Here is a 21,505-nt window from a genome sequence, read left to right on the forward strand (position 1 = left end):
TTTAAGTAATAGCGAAATACGCACAAAGTGACATTAACAATTAGGGTACCGAACTTTCAATCGCTCACCAGCCTTAATATTTGAAACCCGTATTTTATAGACTACGGGCAACAACCCTCCATGTTTTGATGATAACGAATCGAAATCCTCCGAAAAAAAGTTTCATTTAATGCAAGGGAAATACGGGTTTGTGTTTGAGTTTAGTTGAGTTATATTTCTTAAAAAGTGTGAAAAGTATAAAGAAATAAAAACTGAGGAGGATAGAAAAAAAATGAATAAAATGAGAAACTAAGTTAAAGATTTAAATTACGGCTGCAAATTCTTCTGATTACTTGCCAACATATTAATTATTTAAAAATCGCTCAAAGTTACTTCCGGCACTCTACTCTTCCCTTGTCATCCATTTGTGTTTTTCAATCTTTTCTTTGTAAGGTCTCCTTTTAAGAGAGGAATTCTAATTTTTTTTCCTTTTCTTGCATGATTCCCATATTTAAGTCATTATCTTTTTCATAGTTTCCGTTCAAACTTGCTAATTCACTAAATGGGAATTTTTAGTGTAAGATACGTATTAAATTAATAATAGCACATAAAATAATGACATCCCGCCTGGAGGGTAGGGTAGGAGTTCTTAAAACTGCAACAGTTTGTTACAAAGGGCAGGGAGGGAGTTCTGCAAAACACACATTTCGATTAAAATCAAAACTTTTAAAATCAGTAGATTAAATAATTTGTATAACTGGTTTTTGTACTGTTTATATATTTTTCATCAAAATTAGTACACATGTAAATAATATTGTTATTATGCTTACAAATGTCATTAGAAACATGCAGTTAAATTTTAAAAATAAAATGTGAAATACGATCTATAATACGCCTTTTTGTTTCTGAAATTGTTATATTGTTTATGTATTGTAGCGTGAATGCCTTTTTTAACACATAAAGTTTTATGGAAATGATTAAAATAACTCATTTCCTAACTAAAAATGCTTGCACACAATGCTAACTAACATGCATGTTTTGTTTTTTTCTCTTAACGAATAACATGTGATAGATAGCAATCAGCTAGTCAAAAAATAACATGATAATTGTTTTTCTTTTTCGATAATTAAATGTAATTGGTTTTCCAATGATAAGTGTATTGTTTTAAAATATTATGCTTCCAAGGTGTATTTCCGCATATAAATAGTATTTTTATTTTGAATATAAATACCAAATATCATATAATGTTGAATTACTTAAACTAATGTAAAAAAATTATTAAGAAAAAAGCTTTTTTATCGCTTTGAACAAAAAATAAATATTAGGTATAACTTGTAAGAATCGAGTTGAGTGTCTCACAATTTTCCTGATATTATGACCATTTTGTAGAAAAGTTTATCTTATAATGTGTCATAAGAATTTCCTATAATTTTTTTTTTTAAAGAAAGCAGATGAAAAGACATTGGTTAATTGAATGTTATTTTATTTCATAACCACCGTTGAACGGGTGACACATTTCTGAGTTAACGCATATCAATGTTCAATTCTGTAGTCTTAAAATTTGAACCCAACCCAGAAAACAAGGAAACTTCTGGGACAAGCATTGCGAAAATCTAGCCTTCGTGCAGGACTTTTTGAAGAAACTAATCACACTTACGATAAGTAGGTATGTATATACCCCTTGCCTTTAGGATATAAATAGTAGAAACGCATGACCAGTTAGTAGAACAATGTGTATGTTTGAGTAGTTTTAAAGTTACGGTAGTGATTTTTATATGTTATAACCGTCGTTGAACAGCCGACCCACTTTTGTTTTGTGTTTACGACTACTAATGTTCAACTCCATAGACTTGTACTTTTGAACCAATCCAGAAGACAAGGTAACTCCTAGATCAGTACCCCCAGAGGTTTGATTTGTTATGGGAACATGGGGGATTTTGTGACTAGACAGATTTAACGTGCATCAGTCTCCATTTACTGCCCGGGGTGTCTTTAGCCGGCTGGGTTCGAACCAGCGTCCTCTTGGACATGGGCCCTATCAACCAGGCTGCCCTTCAGTAGTGATTTCTGTTAAATAATTTAACTTGAGCCGCGATGGTTCAGAGGTAAGAGCGTTCACCTTCCAATGAGGTGAACCGGGGTTCCATCCCGGCGATGGCTGGTCGATACGAATTCCGCATCCGGCTTGCACTGACCACAGTGCTGATATCAGATATCCTCAGTGGTAGACGGATCTCCTAGCCGTCAGGCTAACCGTGGGAGGTGTCTTCCTCTCCATGTAACGCAAATGTGGGTTGGTTCCATCAAAAAGTCCTCACAAAGGCAAATTTCTCCCAATATTTGATCCATGAGTTTCCTTGTCTTCAGGATTGGGTTCAAAATTACAGCGCTACGTAGTTGAACATTAGTAAACGTAAACCCAAAAATTGGGTCGACTGTTCAACGACGGTTATAATATAAAAATAAAATAAAATAATTCAAGTTATTGTTATAGTCAATTAGCTGAATAGAAAAATAAACGAGCATATCTTTTTATTTTAACGCATTAACCTAAACAAATCGAGAATTTAATGCTATAAAATATAGGTTGTTACGTAAAAACTGCCTCGATGTATATTTTTAGTACCCTTTTAAAAAAATAGAAGTCATAAAAGTCTGCGTAGTGGGAGTTGTGAATTTAATAGAGAGGAAAAAGGAAAGAAAACGCTATCAATCGCCGCCTGAGGGGGTCGGTCTGAAAACATCAAAACTTTGTTCACTGATAGAGGAAATATGGAGAGTTATAAAGCAATTATTAAAAACACCAAGTTTAAACCGTATTCAAAGTGGTTTTAATATTTTCTTTATCAACTTCCTTCTTATAATGGTTCGATTTTGACCAAAAAAAAATTTCTTTTTCTCTCTATCGCTGAAATACCGATTTGAGACTTCTAATAGTCATTTTTTTTAAAGGATTCTGAAAGTTCATAATAAAAACTTCTTTACGAAACAAACTGCGTGTTCTGGATGTTTTAAATCCTCGGATTTCGAATTCATAACAAACTTAAAGTAATAATAATAAATCTAGCTCGACCTCTTCGTATTTCACTCAAGGAAAAATGAAAAAATAGAATCCTTGAATATTAATAAATAAAATTTTTAATATTATTTTTAATCATATAAGAAATATTTTCAACTCGAAAAATTAACATATTTTAGTTTTTTTTTTATTCGTTTTTATGCGATACGGTAAAATGAAATTTAATTTATTAAAACCAGCATACAAACACTTTTTTTCCCCCACTATCATAAAAAAAAAAAAAAAAAATTAAAAAAAAATTCAAGTATTTATCTTTATTTCAAAAGAAGAATAAATCACGAAAAAAACACTCTTATTATGGCGCATCATAATCATATCTTGAAGGATGGGTTTTCAAAACAAAAAGATTAAAATTAAAGTCGTTAACTCGAATTTTTAAAAAGATACTATGATCATCAATCTTTGAATTGGCGATCTTTTCCCCAATGCAAATACATCGTAACCCTCTCAAGTTCTGAGGTGCAAATTTCTACGCGCATCCAGTATTGCGTGATTGGGCTACAAGTAGCGGATTGGGCTACTTTTAAAACTCTCCGTCGAATTTGAGCTACCGGCTACTTTTTGGGCTACTCATTATTTTTCAGAAGCTACAAATCTTAAAAATGCGCTACTTAGAGAATTTCATGCTACTTATCGAATCATTGGAAAATTTTCCTTTCCTATTATAAAATGGGAGATTCTGTAAAATTTGCAGTTTCTTTATCTTTTTTAAAAATATTTTCTTTTATTTCTGAAAACGCATCAGCTTTAGTTTTGAATTCTTGTTTTGTTTTGCCGCGCAGAGTCCAGAATCTCCTCATATCTATGCTTCTAAATCATAGACTCGTGAAAACGCAAAGAAATATTATGGAAATATGCACGGCTAGTATGATGGGGGAAAAAAGCTTAACTCTAACCATTATTAATCGCTTATCATCTGGAAAAACCGCGTGACCTGTAATCTAAGCTAAAACGAAATATTGAATTTGGAGAAATTATGAACGCCGCTCATTGAAATTTAAGTCCCTCAGTGGACTGATCGTTAAGACACGGTTCCCAGCAGATCATTGAAGTCAAACATTGAAGATCCCGGCGATGGCTGGTCGATACGAATTCCGCATCCTGCTTGCACCGACCACAGAGCTGACTTGAAATATCCTCAGTGGTAGACGGATCATGGGTTTGAGTCCCCTTGCCGTGAGGCTAACCGTGAGAGTTCTCTTGGTTTTCCTCTCCATGTAACGCAAATGCCAGTTAGTTCCATCAAAAAGTTCTCCACGAAGGCAAAATTTCTCCCAATACTTGATTCAGGAGTTCCCTTGTCTTCTGGATTGGATTCAAAATTACAAGACTATGGAGTTGAACATTAGTAGTCGTAAACCCAAAAAATTGGGTCGGCTGTTCGACGACGGTTATAAAAAAATTAAAAAAACATCACTGGCTGCGGTCAGTGCGCGGGTGGGTGACCACGTGGGTCAGTCTGCGTAGAGACCGAGGTCGTGCAGTATGGGTCCTCGTTAAACTGTTCTACCGTAAAGTCCTCGACTTCGCGTGCAGGTCGTTGGGCTACTGAAGCGGGGGGTGCCATGACCTCTGCAGGGGTTCAAAATTGTGATGGCATGTCTTTGGATCATCGGATGTTTCCCAGCCCTCGCCAATCGTAAATGAACTACAACTACAGCATTGAAATTTGACTTATTTTTTTAATTTAGTAAAATATATATATATATATATATATATATATATATATATATATATATATATATATATATATATATATATATATATATATATATATATATATATATATATATATATATATAGGTATATATAGGTATATATATATATATATATATATATATATATATATATATATATATATATATATATATATATATATATATATATATATATATATATATATATATATATATATATAAATATATATATATATATATATATATATATATATATATATATATATATATATATATATATATATATATATATATATATATTGGGCTACAAAATGTTCGAATCCGCTACTTTTGAAGCTCACATTCGCTAATTTTTAATCTTAAGTTCTGGCAACACTTCGCGCATTGTTGAATTTGATTGTGAATTGTTGAATTTGAAATAAAGTGTTTTTATTTACAATTTTATGTCTCAGTTACTGCTGCCATAATGAAGCAATTCATGAAATCTTTAAATTAAAAAGCACTCTTTTTACTGCTTAATTATTATAGTATTGACCATTTTATTTCAGTAACAAATTGACTTTTTGTTATTGGATGAAGTTAGTTCATAAGCTTAACTTTGCAAATCTACTATTTGAAATGTCTGTTGTTTCTTGTGTTTTATTTACTTTCCTATATACTACTATGATCAGCGGTGGTCTAAATTGAGTTTTAAAACTGTTTACATTTTCAAATATAATAAAATGTTTTAATTTTCCGGTAATTTTACAACACTCAAATTTAAAGAATACTTTTTTATAGTTTAGCTACATAGAATTAACCATTTAATTTGAATAACAAGTAAGCTTTCTGTTAGTTGCTTTGGTTTCATATTGCAAATCTGCAATTTGTAATTTTTGTTACTTCTTTTGTTTTTTATTCTTTCTATCTACTAATTTGCTGACCCTTGGCCTAAATTAAATTTTAATATAGCTTGCATTGTGAAATATATTAAAATGCAATAGGTATTTCATGATTTAATTTTAAGGTTAATTATTCTTGAGCTCAGTTTAACCATTTCTATATTGATTTTCTTAAAAGATATAAAATGTAATAATTTTCATTTTTAAATTTTTCTAAATTGTAGGTGTAATATCAGTAGTATATTATATTTAAAATTTCGTTTAAGTATTCACACTTAACATTATATGATTATAAAAATTTCTATGCTATTAGTCGTTGTGAATTAAATTTGTGATTTGGAGTTGTGTAGGATATTTAGTTGTATTAATTAAAATTCATTATATTTGAATAATTCTTTAGATCATAATTTTTAAAAAAAAAAGTCTTTATATTGTTTATGTAAAATATTAAAGGATTACAGCTGTTTTAAGCCGTTAAATTTATTTTTCTTGCTTATTGTATTTTAGTTATCACATATTTGAAAAATATTTATTATAGCTTGAAAATCTTTATTACAATCTATATTATCAATTAGATTGTAATTATAAGATGTTTTAAAAAAAGTTGTTTTAATTTTGATATTTCTCTAGGAAAAAGTGTTACTCGGAAGGAAAAAAACATATATATTCTTGGGCAATGGGAAGATTTCGCTATCATGATCTGTAGCTGAATAATCTCCAAATATTTGCAACTTCCGGGCAGTGGTTTACAAGGTACTGGACACATTACAGACGAGGACCAACTTGAAGGATATATATCTCATGACCTCCAATCAAGCTTGTATATCTTTTTTTCTTTAAATTGAGATTTTAAAATCTATTAAATGCATTGGTAATTGCAGTTTGCACGACAGGTTTTTGTGATATGGAAAAATTCCTGGAGAGATTTCATTTACTATCCAGGGTTTTAGTTTTTGCATCAAAAGCTGGTTTTGACACGACATGTCAAAAACCTGTCGAAAAGTATAATAAACTGTTTGTCGAAATGTGGCAAAAACTTATAAAAACCAGTGACATGTTTCTTTTTTGTCATTAAAGATATTTTATTAAACATCCATCTACATAATTATTTCAATCATGCATAATATTTGCATTTTAATTACTAATATAATTATTATTCATATTATACATCATATATTAAAAATGTATCTAAAATAATTTATTTGCTTTCTTAATGACTAATGTATTATTTATATTTTAAGGTTATTATGTTCGATATATTATAACTGTTAAGTTTACATTACAGATAATTACTATTGTTCTAATTGTTGAGTTGGTAGTTGTTATTCGTCTGAATATTGATGGTACAATTTAGACAGATTTCTTAGCTTAATTAAAACTAAAGTTGTCACTAATAATTGTATAATCTTAACCTGTGAATTTTTTTTTGTAATTCACATTTGTTTTTCATGCTTATGTGTGCAGCGTGAAAAAAATAAGCAGACCACCCAGGATGATTTTTGATCTAATGATCAGATCTTCACATTCTCTGACTCAGTCCTAATGGTTTGAAAGGGTGATCTCAAACCTGGCAATTAATTAGTGCAGATGACATTTTAAGGTACAAAATCAGATGGATTAAGGTATCTGATTCCCAAAATATTCTGAAGAATTAGGATTTCTGACCCACAATCGTGGAAAAGGTCCCAATAGTTTGGTCAGGAGAGTAGTCCAAAATTTGTACCCATTGATGATTTGTACCATTTTATATTTCGAATATTTCGTCACATCTGAAGAACTTTTTAGTCGAATTGAAAATTTTTTGCCCACAATTATTAAGTTGGTTTATTCAATGATAATTCGATGCCAAAAAATAACTTGCATATTTTATTTAGCAATAATCTAAAAAATTTATACTGTAAAGTGCACAATTATATATATTTTACAGAATAATTTTGCTATGTAATCATTATATCATTTACTCGTATAAATCGATTAATTTTTTTCAATCAATCAATTAAAGTGCTTTATCAAGTTGATAACAATATTTAGTACAGTTATTAAAATAAATTTCCCAATACACCGGTGATTTCACTAGCTTTGATGAAACTGCAGATCTTTAAAAGCCTGTAATTCTAAATTTCTGGGTTTTTTTTTTTTTTTTTTGTAAAAGCAGGTCTCTATTTGAAATTATTTAAGTATCTCTATTTTAAGAATCTGCATAAAATGTAAAAATTTGAAAAACTGTGATTTGCAACTAATTCCGTAATAGTTCAACTAAGAATTTTAACAAGAAGCACTTTGCTAAGCATAAGATAAAACTAAATCTGTCCATTGCTTGTATGCAAAATAATTTAAAAATGAGTGTATAATATTTGGTAGCTTCAGCATAACTTAATATGAAAATATTGTATTCACACAAATTTAATCAAATAGATTATTTTCAATAAATTTTAGTTATCATATAGGTAATTCAAATGAAATATACTACTAATAAACTGCAATAGATTTGAAGTGAAAATTAAAAATTTGACTGTAGCAACTGTTACATCTGTTTAACTCTGACTTATTTTATTAGATCTGTGGGGAGGAAACAAAATTTACTTCTATTTTTTTTTATTTCATAACTTTATTTATTATACTTTGTATATTTCAGTGACTGCACTTTGTGCTGGAAAAAAAAATCATAATTTTTTTCAATTTCTATATATTTTTCTAGTAGTAAATTAGATAAATTGCAATTTTGCAAATTCTTAGTCATAATTATTCAACATTTATTATTGATAATCAATCATCCTCTTCACCAAAACTTATGATTTTTGACAGTGATTGTCGAAACTAAAAGGGGGGTTAATGTCAGAACAATTGAACATCGTAGCTGATCACTTGTTATTTTCTATGTTTATTTATTTATAATTACTTCACATTCATATTAGCTAATAAGTATTTTCTTACCTAAAATTTTAGGTTTCTGATATGAGTGTTAAAACTGTGGTTAAATCTGGATAAAACAGTCAATTGTCTAATGCGTGCCAACTTTGACTTTAGCGTTTTCTCCACTGTGAATAAACTGAATAAACCTTGTCCTCTTTGCTTCAATTTTGATTTTTTTCCCCAGGCATGAAAATTTACTTCATTTCAATGAAGTAAGTTGTCATGTCTTTAGTCGAAAACATTGTTATATACTTTTCTATGGATGTTTAGTTAAAATTTTATAACATTTTTCTACTCTCTTTCAGAGCATAAAGTGCACTGAATGATGAACAGAGGTTCTGTATCTATTTATCCTTGTGGTATTGGTGGACAAGAGGGTACGAAAGCAAGGTATTTTTCAGTTAGCTAGGCGCAAGAAATTTAATTATTTTATTTAATTTTTATGTGTTAAAAAAAAGTTGGAGGTCTACATTTTTCATCAAAAATATTTGTTTATGCAGGTGTAATTATTTCTTATTTTTTGCTGTTTACTTGTATTTTGTGGCTTTTTTTTAAACATAATATTTACTTTGTAAGAGGAAGATATAATAATTTATATTTATTAAACATTTCTATGTTTAAAATTGTAGTTTTTGACTAAGTATGGTAAAATAATAAGCATTTCATTCAAATTATTTGTTGAAGAAAGTATTTTATTTAAAGCCTGTTTATTTTTATAGATTAGTTTTTAGTTTTCACATACAATTTATTTAATGTTTCTTTTGCTTTTGTTACATTGCTTCAGCTAAAAAAATTTTAAATCTTTACAAAAATTAACGATCAATTTAATAATTTATGCTTGCCATTTTAAAGTTTTTATAATATTTTTCTCAATGTTTTCTGTCCATTAAGTAAATAATTCTATTGTGTATTAAGTGCAAAATTTGCATGAAATACGAAATATTTTCAAGTCAAAATCTACCATCCTTTTTTTTTTTAAACTCTTAATTATTAAAGATTGTTACTAAATGAAGATTATTATGGTCTTTGGTGTAATATATTCATAACAGTTCAGGTTTATAGCTGATTTCTTTTATAGCCAGGCAAGAGATTCATCTGACTTGTCCCTGGACAAAATTTCAAACTTTTTAAACTTTAGAAAAAAGTTCCTGAATAAAAAAAAAAAAAATCTTTAGTGTCTATTTTTCTTAATATTTCTGCATTATTTTGTTTTACTTTACTATGTTATCCTATTTGATCATGATAATCTATGGTTTGTTAGACTGTTAATGTGCACAAATTATAACTTTTAATAAGTATGTAAGTTTTGAAAATGAGTTTTGCATACTTTTTTTAAATTATTTTTTCACGAGTTGATATGTGTATTTTAGCGTTTTTATTCTTTTCTCACTCTTATAACAAGCCTAGGTAGTGACTATAATAAGCTATCTGATTGGAGGAAATAGTCATCCCTGGGTCGGGGAAGCCTGTTTCCGATGTTTCAGACTTTTCTGTTATCTAGTAGAACTTAGTCAGGCATAAATTATAGTATTATAAGTTTTTAAAGTCACACCAAACAATAAAAATTTAGTAGACCAATGGGAGTACTATTCTTTTAGTGTACCGAGATCTTAATATGGTTGATAAACTTGAAGGGGGAAAATAAAACTTTATGTTTGCATAATTTATGTTATGGTGCACAGGCCATGAGATAAGAGACAGCTGCATAGAATAAAAAAGAGAAATCGGGACACATATAATAATGAAACTTCCCTAGAATTTATTTGCATTAATAAATATTATTAAAAAAATTGCATTTAAAGCTCTCTGTTTTTAGATAAATGCAGTTTTCATTGACTTCTATCAACATAAAAAATTAAAACCATACACATCAATATCATTACACTGCAATGCATCTTATACATAAAAGGGAACTTAACTTTTTTTTTGTTGACAAATACATTGTCCAAAATAGTAAATATCATGTAAAGTAATTTTTATCAGCAACATTAAGAATAATTATTATAAACATTAAGTATGCTTTTACCATTGTTATAATATAAGCTATGTAAAATGATTTTTCCTCACTATCCTGTTCCTCGCTATCCAAAAGATTTAAAAACTTACTCCATGATGATTTAAGAGTACTGTTTATTAAAATTTAGTAAAAAAAAGAAAAAAAAACTATAACATTTGTAAATAAATTCAACATACTGAGTAAAATGTTGAGACTAGATAATAAGAAAAACTGTGAAATTAACAAAATATACTAAAAATTAATTATCTAGAAATTCCTAAATAAAGTACATTCTCAAAGCCCAAAAGATATTTCTTTTAGCTGATAGACAAATCTCGCTGTCAGTCCACAGAAAGCATGTAAATTTTAAATTTAAACATATCAATTTTAAATGCTTCATCTCATGGAAAAGGGGGGTGGGTGGAGAAACCTTCCAAGTGTAGCCACTTTCCAGAAAAATTTAAAAGCTGGTAGCAATTGTCATCCAAAAAAATTTGTAAATTTATGTTACAGCTGACAAATTGTATTCCTGAAATTTCCCTAAAATTAAAGCCTTCGAAACTTACAATAACCTCATTAAGTAATTGGCGTCTCTTTTAAAAATTTTCCAGACTGTGGCCACCCTGCAACGCGCGGAAGAACTTATTTATTTCTATAATATTCGCTACCGAAACCTTCAGCTTAGAATAATAAAATTAGAATTTTTTTTTAAAACATGGAATTCAATATAAAAAAAACTTTTTCATTATTATTTTGCTAATTCCTAACATTTCGACAAATTTGGCACCCATGCATATGGGTGACATTTGTAGAAACTTTTACGAAGATTGTTGCCATATTGGCATAAACCTTATAAATTTTAATCAAGTTCGTTGCAGTATTTAGTTCTTATGATGCCGATCTATTTAATCAATCCGAAAAGTTAGAAATTTCAAACTGTTGATAGTTTCCCATAACATATATTTATTTTATTATATATTTTATTAATAATATATTTTATTTTTAGGATTAAATGGGCCTTAATAGACTTCATCCTAATGGCTGTGATAACGTTGGGGCTTCATAGCTATTGTTTTGCATAGCTGCAAATGCACTGAGAGTCCCGCAGTGAACTGACTGATCATCAAGATCCCAATAGAACACTGAAGTCAAGCATCACTGGAGGGGTTAGTGTGCGGGTGAGTAACCTCTTTGATCAGCGTGAACGGGACCGAGAGTGTGCTGTATCGGTCCTCATTAAACTGTTTTAAGCAAAGTGATTGACTTCGCATGTCATCAGGCTACCGAAGCAGAGGTCATCTCCTCTCCAGAGGATGAAAAATGGTGATGGCATGTCTTCGGATCATCCTCTGCTATGTTTCCCAGATTGTCGCTAATAGCCCATAGTTCAGATCTAGTGGGACGTAAACGAACAACAACTGAGACTCAGATGTTCTGTATTTTAAAAAATTTAATTTATAACTACATTTGTATAATCATTTGTGTGGATCGACTCTTCTTTGTCACTTTGTTTTCGCTCTCACTTTTATGTCATTAATTTATGTAAATGCCATCTTCAATGTAATTTTAACTTCCTATGTTTGCTTTAAAATTAAGTTATTTTAAATGACCTCGGCACATAGTGATTTATTATTTCTTATTTAGCTACCTCTGAGTGTAAATTTTTTTTTACCCTTAAGTTTATATTTTATTTAATTACCCATATATATTTTATTTACCTGTCTACAGTAAATTTTCATTTCAAGATCATTTAAAAAAAAAGATCATTTAAAAAAAATAATAAAATTCTGTTTTCAGTTGTTTAATAGCAATTTGTTTTGTTCATTAGTATATTTCCCTTAATTTCTTTCATGAATCATAGTTTGTCTGTTTAAAACAAGGTCGAAACCAAAAAAAAAATTTTTTTTTGAAAAAGATAAAGCCTGGTTTTCTTATAATTTTTTTTATTTTTAATAAACATCTTTTTAAATAAATTTTCTGCTATTTATGTGAATGTTTTCAGTTTGAATATTGAAAAATGAAATAGAAATTCTCACATTTGTTACAATTTTGAGTTTAATTGATAATTGGAATTCACCTACTTGAAATAGACATAAATCTGCAATTTTTAATTGTTTATGTAAAATTAATTTTGTCCCCCCCCCCGAAAAAAAGCCTATGTAAGCAATAAATTTTTAGATAAAATCATAACTCTTAAAATGTTTAAAATAAAATAGATTGTTAGTTATTCCCTGTTATGTTAGTTTTTTGTATTAGTTAAATTGTGTGAATTAAAGACTGAAAGAATTAAAGTTTTTCAAACTTTATTTTTACAAACTTGTAAAAGATACATTTTTGCTGCAGTCAAACGTATAAACAGGAATGAATTACTTTTCTAAATTTTATTTTAACAGTTTAATTTCAGAATTATTTTTTATTATTTAGGTGAACAAATTTGTATTGTATTTATGCAGTATGCTTATATTTATTATTATAATATTTAAAATTGCTATTTTTATACTTTATTTAAAAAAAAGTTTGAGAAATTTTTAAAAAATATTTTTAAAATATTTTTTTTTGTTTATGCTGAAATATAATAATAAGAACTTTGTTACATTTAAAGCTAATGACCAAAAAGTAATTTTTTTTTTTGTGTGTGTTTTAGAACCATTAAGGCTAAAATATATTTTTACAATTTTAAATGTTTGTAATTATGTAGCCCATTTATCAATTTCATTCTTTTCATCATTTTAATTATATTATTTAGTTGAAATATTACATTGTCTTGTTTCTCCCATGATGCTGCATTTTAAAATTGCATTGATTTTACATTTTCTCGATCACATTAATTCAAAGCAACCAGGTTGTATAATTTTTATTTGACCTATATCAGTTCATAAAAGCATGTCTAAGCAATAACAAAAATTATCTAAAGACAACTGTTATAACTATAAACTTATGCTCACAGTAATTTGGTTTATATGTTTTATTAGTATTCATTATACATACAAAATTTTTTGTTGCTTAATAATTTAAAAAATATGCCGCAGCAAATTTCTTTTAAAAAAATAAATAACCAAGATGATAGACATAATAAAATAAAAATCTTAAAATTAATAAATATTCATATTTTTCTTTACAACAAAAGATGTATAGTCATTCATAGATTCAGTTAAATTTTGAGAACTATGGGTCTCTAAGACTTAGAAAGTTTGCTGTTAAAGAAAATCGTTACATATGTTTGAGAAATCAAGGCTGATTAAGATTGGTCAAACACCTGCATCTAGGAAAAACTGTGTAATATGATGCTGAAAATTATTCTAATTTTCTCGTTAAGCTATTTAATTAAATAGCTTAATTAATTAACTATTTAAAGTTTTGTCTACCATCTCAGATAAAAATATTTTAGTGGATCTGTTGATAACCACTTCTTTTTGAAAACTAATTCCAATTTCTCAGCATTACTTTTGTTGAAGAAAAAAAATAGTTACCTCAAAAGTCCTTGAAAATCATTAAATAGGGAGTTAAGGTTACTGAAATTTTTCGCGACTGGTATACAGGGTTTAAAAAGCTATTTTTTTCTTCATAAAAACCCAAAAACCAGGTGTTTTTTTAATTTTTTTTTATTTTAAGCGAAAGGTTAAATAGTATTTTATATCTAAATGTTATCTTAGTAATGTGTGAATATGTATATATACTGTGACGAATTTTAATATCAAGGAGAATGAAATATTCAAGAAAATGTATTTTTTTAAGTGAGAAATATTTCATAACTGATTGATGAAAAGAAATAAAATTGATAAATGTGTTACATAAATATATACACACATATTATAGTAAAGGTGGATTTTAGTTTTGACCGTTAGAAAAACAAAGAACTGTTTACTTTTGTGTCATTTATTTTAACATAATTGAGCTTTAAATATAACAATGTTCTTATTGACATATTGCAAAATTATGAAACATTTACTTAAAAAATATTTTAAATGAATTTTAAAATAATGAATGTAAGCATAAAATTCAAATTTGTTTATCTAAGTAACAGAAAACAAATATGAAATTGAACTGAAAAAATAAAATTTAGAAAAGCACCTTATTCTTGTTTATACTTTTGTTAGAACAAGAATTACTTTTGAATTAGTTATAGTCTCATTTATTTTAAGCATTTTTACAAAACCTCATGTTTTTATTTTAAATTTGCTTACAATACTTTATTTCACATTGGTATTTTTGTGAAAACTCAAATTCTACCTAAACATTTGAAAATTGCAGTTTTGTGTTTATTTAAAATAACGGAATTTAACTCAAAATTTCCAAAAAGGTTAGAAAACCATCTTGTCACTTTGCAATATTTAAACAAATAAAAAAATCAATATAAATACAGGAAAATTTATTTATTAAAAAGATTCTTTTAAAAAAAATATTCTGACTTTTTTTTTTACTCTTTTAAATCATTTTGTTTAAACGGCATTGTTTTAAACCAGCTAAGTCTGCTAAAGAGGTAATTGTGCTCCAGAAAAATACCGGATTTTTCGCTAACAACACTCCTGAAGTTTCTGGAAATCCTAGGTCCAGAAGCTTAAAGAAATCATCGATCATGTGTAAAAATTCTTGTCTATTTTATTTAAAAATATTAGAACTAGAATTTATACTTGGCGTCTTTCATTTGTAAATATTTTTCCTGGCAGAATAATAAATGTGATTAGAGATAAAAGTAAACTTATACACAATTATTCATTTAAATTATGCTGTAAATAATTTATTTAGAATTTAATGTTTTGAAAATATAAATGATTTAACTTTATAAAGACATTAATTTTTTGAAATGCGTCATTAATTATTTTAATAAGAAATTTTCAGGATTTTTGAGTTGGGATCACAATCACCCCTGAATAGTTCAACAATACATTGGAATAAAAATCCAGATAAAAAAAATATATTTAGGAAGAGAAATGAGGCAAATGATTGTTACAGTGATCAAAAGTTTTATGGATAAAATGTGATAATTTTCATTTCTAAACATATGAATGTTGAACATTGTTTGATTGACATAGTCTTTTGACATTTGCTTAAAAACTTATAAAATAGTTGGTATCTAACGTCTAAAATTAAATTAAGGAAATGAAAATAAAATACAGGGTCGCCACTCCACAGGAAGAATAGGGGAAACCTGGAAAATAAAGGGAATTAAAAAATCAACTAAATTAACAGGGAAAATGCAAGGAATATTTATTTCTTATTTTCTTTTTTTACAAAATGTTGTCCTCTTTAAGTGCAATCTATGGGGTATTTAAATATAGTTCAGTTATACTTTACTATTTTATTTGCTGTATTTTTATTTTTTTTATGTATGTTAAACTGTTCCTTATTTAAGTTTTTCTAGCAATTAAAGCTAGTATTAGTTATCCTGATATAGCATACAAATTTGCGCAGTAATTGTGTGTTTCCTCTTAGTATATTGTGTATAATATATACAGGGAAAACGCAGGGAGCTTTTTTTTTTCTTCCCAGATTTGAGTAGCAACCCTGTAATAAATCTATAAAATAACTTTTTTGCTCTATGATTTATTCTTAATTATTTCTTTTAAATTAAATTTAGTAATTTTAAACTATATTTGTGAACAAAATGTCATTCTTTTTCTCGTGTCTTTAAGTAGATATCTCATTTTATCAATTTTTGGCATCTAGCTGAACAAGTCAAAAAGGGGCGAGCAGTAACAGCTTAACAAATAAAGTCTTGGCCATATACTCAACTGATGTTATTTCTTGACAAGATTGGATGCAAAAAAAAAATGAGTATGTTCATTTTAATTATGTCATAAATTAGTTGTAGTATTTTAGTATACAATTTTTTAAATATAGTCTTGAACAAAATCCCTGAATTAAATTACACTTGTTTCAGATTGGATAAATTAGAATAGTTATGAGTGTAAATTAAATAATTTGGTTTCAAAGCTCAAAAGATTTTGAAATTTTTTTTGAGGTTTTACAGTTGTGTACTGTTAATTATATTTAATAACTGTTAGGCAATTATCTTTGGTGTTAATTTAGTTTTGACTTCTAATTGATCTTGCTTTTTTGAATAGCAAATGGGGAAAAAATGTTCACAAGTTCAAAAACTTTTTCAATTTATGATCAATAGAGAAACAGGTTTAAGTTCATGGTATCTGCACACCAGGAAAGTCTTGAATCTTGGTATTGAACAAAATTTGTCATGAAATGTCTTGATTTTAACTATTTATTTTTAAAAAATCATGGATTCAGGGTGCCCAAAAGTCTCTCTTTTTAAAATAGAATTTACCCCCTCACACACACACAATTTCATGATGTACCGAATATCTGAATTTGTAACAAAATCCCCACTCACAGTCACATTTTATTAAAATATAAAATGTTTTTATTGCGTTCTTTAAAAATTATGGTGTTCTTTATAAAAATGAAAGATAAAACATCATTTCTAGAGCGAATTATCTTTTAAACTTCTGTAATTTTAGAATTTTTGTTATTATTTTTATTTTATTTTATCAATTTAAAATTCTAGCTGAAGCAAGCCAGTCATTGGCCATTTTTTTTATTCCGAAAAGAGAACAGAAATATCAGGAGTATTTCTTTAATCTCCGATACACAAGAAAAGCATCTTTGAAGTATATTTCTGCAGTAAAAAAGAGGAGAAACAAATTGCTTTTGTATTTTTTTTCAGCTATTTTATTGCTTCAACTTTTTCTTTACTCTGTTTTTTAAATTTAAAATAAATATGAAGATGCAGAGTATGAATTTTGGTTATACCTATCATTTCAATTAATGTTATAATGCTTTTTTAAATTTATTGCTGTGCTTTTGTCGGAGAAAATAGTAACTTCGTTAAGTCATGGAATATTTTTGGAATTAGTCATGGAAAGTCATGAATTTGAAAATTTAAAATGTAGTAGATACCCTGTAAGTTGCAGCTTATTAAACAAAATAATTCATGAAACAAAGATTTTTTTCTGTTTGGAAAGTGATGATGTCCAATATTTCTGTGATGGACAATCAAATATCTAAGTAGGCCAGACCCACCATAGCCCTTTTGAATAAATGTACATGTTAAAATTCCTGTTTGTGTGTAAATAAGAGCAATAATTTACACTTATTATGATTTTTATCTTATTCATTAATTTATCCTTACTATATTCTCCATAAAACATTTCTTAGTTAAAACTTTATTGATCTTTCTTTTTTTTTTCTTTTATGATAATATCTCAAAATGGCTAATACGAAATGCTATTTAATAAAGTGATGAAATTAAAACAAAATAGAAATTTCACAAACTTATATGAAAATGACTTAAAGAATTGTGATAATATCAATCTAAAGCTCAAAATATATTTTTATAAATCAGAAAATTAAAACTGATACACCATTAGTACAAAAAAGAGTAAAAAGTTTTAAAATATCTTTTTGTAATTTTTTATAAAAATATAAATTTTAGATAATTTTTTATTTTTATACATTTTTGTATTTCCAACAAGGTTTATTTCGATAGTTGTATTGAAGTTTGTATGATGTGGAAGAAATATATATTATGATTTTTTTTCTTTATTAATGTTTTCTTCATTGTTTTTTTTTTTTTTGCAAGAAATAAAAAATTACATAACTCCGATGCATAGATGAGTTTCTGTTAACTGTAAAAACAGTTACATTTTAGAACTATAATTGATTTGAAAGAGTGAAACGTTTTGAATAAGATTCAGTTTGTGTTTTTTCTAATCATATATTTTCTTAAATGTAAATAATTAGTAAGATCTATCAAAAAAGTCAAACATGGATGAAATGAGTCCAGTTTTATTTTGATAAAAGTATCTATTGTTTATTACCACTGTCTCCCTTTATATTTTTTCCTTTGAGTTTGTATAGCATTTTAAATTTTTACTTTTTGTTATTCTTATTTCAGTTCTTATACAAACTTTCTCAAACAAAATATTGAGTCAATCACTTAAAAACAAAGCATGCCAATAATTATTGCATTAATGCTCCTGAAGATTTTGTTCAATATGAGTGTAGGTTCTTTACATGATCTTCTCATGACATAGTGCAAAAAGTTACACTGGTTGTTATAAATTAAGGAAAAATGATCAAAAATTATATCTCAAAAAGTTAAGTACAAAATGTAGTACATGTAGAAAAGTTCAATAAAATTGAATATTATGTATAAAATAACATTAAGTGATAATCCCTGTGTCAGAATCATAGAGACACACTCCGTCTGAGCATGTTAGAGTTCTTGCAAAAAGATCTTTCTTTTGAAAAGTAAAAAAAATATATATTTAATTTTCTTTTTAGAAATTTACACATAATATTTGAATTATGCATATAGATAACCAATTTTTGACATGCTCAATTTACGTCGATAGTATCGTAAATCAATATAAGGTTTTAATTGTATTTTCAGCAGTTATTGATATTGATTTTCACTTGGATATTAAATATCCCCATATATTTGAAACAATACGGAACATTCGTATCGTGCATTTGAGTATTTACTTTTTAAGGTGATAATTCTATCCTACTTTTTGCAGTTATTGCTATTGATTTCTCCATTTTTTTGAAATCTGATATTTTTTTATGCGCTGTTATTTATTACAATAAGGCAATCTTGAAACGAAGCATTTGAGGAGCCTGATTCAAAACACGCATTTGTGGAGCCGGATTCGCATGATTTTGTCGATCTTTGGATTTCATACTTTTTATTAATTTTTTTATTGTGATGATTATTTACAAAATGCAAAGTAGGAAATAATTTGTGTCCACCCCACCCCTACGAAATGAGAGAATATCACCCATAATATTAAAATTAAAAATTATTGCATGTTTTATTTAAAAAATATATAAAGTTATTATTTTTTTTTTTGTAAACACAGCGATTTTGTTATCTTAAATTTGAAACATATATGTTTGTTATTCTTAAAAGTGTCTTGCAGAAAGATGTTAGTGCTAGAGAGTTTTGTCGCAGATAGCTCGAAAAAATTCTGCCGTAAGGGTGATAATTATTATGGTATTACAGAAATAAGCCTGTGCAGCATCAAATATTCCCAAAAAATCTTTGAGACGTTTACTAAAAGGCTGGATATTTCCAAATCTTCTGAATATCCATGAAATGCTCTTCTGAAATCCAGGAGTTACACCTGTTAGATATCAAACAGATATTTGGGTATTGTGACATCTGTTGTATATCCCAGAAACATCTGACACATACATGTGACTTATCACAGATATCCATGAGATATCTGAGGGACTTCTTTCATTTATGAATTGTATGTTTTATCTGGATATCTCAGATATATTCTTATTGGATATTAGAGCAATGTTTTAATTGTTCAAAAACTTTATTCTATTAAATTTAATGATCCTATATAAATAGTAAATTTAAGTTTTATATTCCATAATTTTATGAGTAAAACTGGTATTACATCATTTAATTTTGCAGAATAAGTTCATTAACTCTAAGCGTACTATCACTTAATCTATACCTATTTCTACCATAGCCGGTCAAATGACTGTATGTTTCTTGATTGAATGTATAAAATATGGATGTTAGGAAAGAAATAAACTAAAAAAAACTTTATTATGATTAAATAAAATTGTATATTGGCAATTTTTATGTATTACAAACACGAAGAATAAAATTTTTTAATTCATTATTAAACTCATTTTTTACATATACAAAGTGTTTCCACTGTACATTTTCCACAAACATATTTCTTGTAATTATTATTATTTCTATAATTCTTATTATTATTCTTATAATTATAAGAATTATAATTCGTATAATTAATATTATTTCTTATAAGAACTTGTGCTGTCTTGATTGTTTTGACATTTTTCTTTGTAAAAACTAACAATTAGTTAGAAATGAAATATAGCTATCAAAATAAAATATAAGCTACTTACAAAAACAGTTTTTGCCACTTTTTCTTTCACAAAAATGTCAAAATCTAAAATTTTTGGTACTTTCTTGAAATTTGAGTTCACAGTTATTCTGATTGAACTAATATGCAACAGTCTTTGTAGAAATGTGCAACTCACCGAACACAATACATTGAACGCGCATTACATCATAATTTCTGATCCGATAACCTTATAAAGCCACTAACTTATAAAGCCACATAAAGCCGATAACCTTATAAAGCCACAAGAAAAGTTTTTGCCACTTTTTCTTTCACAAAAATGTCAAAATCTAAAATTTTAGGTACTTTCTTGAAATTTGAGTTCACAGTTATTCTGATTGAACTAATATGCAACAGTCTTTGTAGAAATGTGCAACTCACCGAACACAATACATTGAACGCGCATTACATCATAATTTCTGATCCGATAACCTTATAAAGCCACTAACTTATAAAGCCACATAAAGCCGATAACCTTATAAAGCCACAAGAAAAGTTTTTGCCACTTTTTCTTTCACAAAAATGTCAAAATCTAAAATTTTAGGTACTTTCTTGAAATTTGAGTTCACAGTTATTCTGATTGAACTAATATGCAACAGTCTTTGTAGAAATGTGCAACTCACCGAACACAATACATTGAACGCGCATTACATCATAATTTCTGATCCGATAACCTTATAAAGCCACTAACTTATAAAGCCACATAAAGCCGATAACCTTATAAAGCCACAAGAAAAGTTTTTGCCACTTTTTCTTTCACAAAAATGTCAAAATCTAAAATTTTAGGTACTTTCTTGAAATTTGAGTTCACAGTTATTCTGATTGAACTAATATGCAACAGTCTTTGTAGAAATGTGCAACTCACCGAACACAATACATTGAACGCGCATTACATCATAATTTCTGATCCGATAACCTTATAAAGCCACTAACTTATAAAGCCACATAAAGCCGATAACCTTATAAAGCCACAAGAAAAGTTTTTGCCACTTTTTCTTTCACAAAAATGTCAAAATCTAAAATTTTAGGTACTTTCTTGAAATTTGAGTTCACAGTTA

The 21,505-nt window shown here is 27.6% G+C and overlaps 1 long non-coding RNA gene across 3 annotated transcripts in view; it reads left to right on the plus strand.

The window, feature by feature from the left end:
• The first annotated feature begins 5,251 nt into the window (after positions 1–5,251).
• LOC147812631 (uncharacterized) overlaps positions 5,252–21,505 on the plus strand; it is a 30,783-nt gene continuing 14,529 nt past the window's right edge. Inside the window, exons 1-5 of one of the 3 annotated variants that reach the window (XR_015433331.1) lie at positions 5,252–5,574; positions 6,267–6,456; positions 8,855–8,939; positions 11,552–11,723; positions 16,213–16,290. This is a non-coding gene — a long non-coding RNA (uncharacterized LOC147812631). Of the gene's footprint in view, positions 5,575–6,042; positions 6,457–8,854; positions 8,940–11,551; positions 11,724–16,212; positions 16,291–21,505 lie in introns of those variants that run through there. The other 2 variants (XR_015433330.1, XR_015433332.1) reach the window with 2 other exon arrangements.

Source organism: Parasteatoda tepidariorum, chromosome 4 (genome assembly GCF_982258835.1).
Source record: "Parasteatoda tepidariorum strain Cologne lab strain chromosome 4, Ptep-v5.0, whole genome shotgun sequence".
Lineage (NCBI taxonomy): Eukaryota > Metazoa > Arthropoda > Arachnida > Araneae > Theridiidae > Parasteatoda > Parasteatoda tepidariorum.